The sequence below is a fragment of the Phalaenopsis equestris genome, unplaced genomic scaffold (genome assembly GCF_001263595.1).
Source record: "Phalaenopsis equestris unplaced genomic scaffold, ASM126359v1 Scaffold000033, whole genome shotgun sequence".
Taxonomy (NCBI): domain Eukaryota; kingdom Viridiplantae; phylum Streptophyta; class Magnoliopsida; order Asparagales; family Orchidaceae; genus Phalaenopsis; species Phalaenopsis equestris.
The window spans coordinates 103,136-105,109 of NW_018164475.1; positions in this window are offsets into that span (position 1 = coordinate 103,136).

A 1,974-nucleotide genomic window follows, 5' to 3' on the forward strand; every position below is an offset into this window, starting at 1 on the left:
TTCAGATAGAATGGTTGGAACAGTTTTAGAAAAATCTGTAGCTAGAATATCCACTATCTCAGATTGGTTAGCCACCTGTACAACAACAAAATGGGCTTAGGATGGGGAAGGTGACTCAGGTCCTGGCTCGGGCACTGGGTTGGGTTCAGTTGCATCAAAGGGTAAATTAGGATCAAGAGGTAGTTGAGCCTTCAGGTTTTGTGAATCAGAAGTAGAGCCCATAAAAGCTTTATTTTTAATTTAAGATGCAGTCTAAAGCATTTATTATCAATATGGCCAAACATTTTGCAATTATGGTAGTAATATGGCTTTTGTTCCATCACTATTTTATGCTAATAACCATTGTTGACTGTTCCTAACCAAATCTCATCCACATCAGGCTGAGTAATATCTCTTTCCACCAGAATTCTAGCAACATATGGCCTAGTTAGGTTAAATGTAGGAGCATCCAACTTCATGGGTCTGCCAATAGCAGTTCTTATAGTGAAGAGAACTTGGTGATTAAGGAAATGCAATTTCAATCCAGGAAGTTTGAGCCATATAGGTACAGTAGGAGGTTCTTTGAAGGGATCAAAATCAGTGGTCCACTTCAATAGTTTCATTGAAAACCCATCCAAACATAATATTTGTTTAGCAAAAAGTGTAGCATAGTCTTCTTCCTTAGCAAGGGAAATGATGACATGCCTTCCATCTAGCAAACCTACCTTCCAAGAACCAGCTAGCTTTAAATCATCGAATAATTTCCTTATTACATCGATCTTTGGGTGGCTGAACTGAAATTTCCCAACCAATGAGAACTTCCTGGCTTTAGCTAGTGCATGTAATTCACTATCTGAGTAGAAAGCCGTTAGCTAACCACTTTTTTTCCTCAAAGGTTTAACAAAAGAACAATCAAACTTAAAAACTGCAGCATCATGGTAAGACTGAGGGAAACCCGATTTTCAGTATCATTTAAACAATCAAAACCTCTTCGTCCTATATCAGCAAAAGTAGCATTAGTCTTTTGGATATTAGTATCAAAATAAACAGGGAGAAGTGCATCCACAGACACTAAAACATCAGAGAAGCCTCCAAACACAGAAGAAGAAAGGAAGCTAGGCAATGGAACAGTAAACAAAAAACTCTTTTAGTGGGATAAGAAGCTTAACCACTAGGGTAAGGAGTACTTCAAAACAAGCAGCCAGAATGCTTCAAAAACAACTAAAAGTGTGTCAAACCAGTAGAGGATCCTCTGGGAAGGTTGTTGGGGAGCCGCCATTAGAGAGAAAACCCTAGCAGAGCAGAGAAACCCCGCCCCCACCATTATATATATTAATAATAATTTTAAGCAGTTTGATAGCATGTCTCCAGATTTTCTTTTCCTATTATAGTTTGAGTTATGACTCATAGCATGTGTTGTCGTTTATTCTGTTGTGCACTATTCATATGTTGCCAGTTGAATGTGGAACAAGCTTGAGGGAAGAATCATCATCAGGCTGCCACTGGTAATTCTTAAGCTTATTGACATTTTTCTTATTCATTGGCTCATTTCATACAGCTTGGTCCATTAATACTAAGAAGCAAGAATCTACATTAAAAAATGTGAAATTTATTTAAGATTAGGACATTAAATGAATATGAGTAATTGAGTGCCTAAAATCATTTTGTTTGATTTAAATATAGAAATTTTTTTAAATTTAGAAATATGGAATTTTGAGGTTAAGGAGTTATCATTAAAATTGCATAACAATTAATGTCCTATTTCAATAAGGAATGAATGTTAACTCAATTGAATCTATTTAGGAGCTAGGAATTATGATAAGGGGTGGGTAAGCACTTGATTAAGGTAGAGTTAGAACTCATAAAAAAGAGAAAAATATATTGAAATTAACCAGATATAGTAATTCATGCAGGTCTCATATATATATATATATATATATGTATATATATATATATATATGTATATATATATATATATATATATGTATATATATA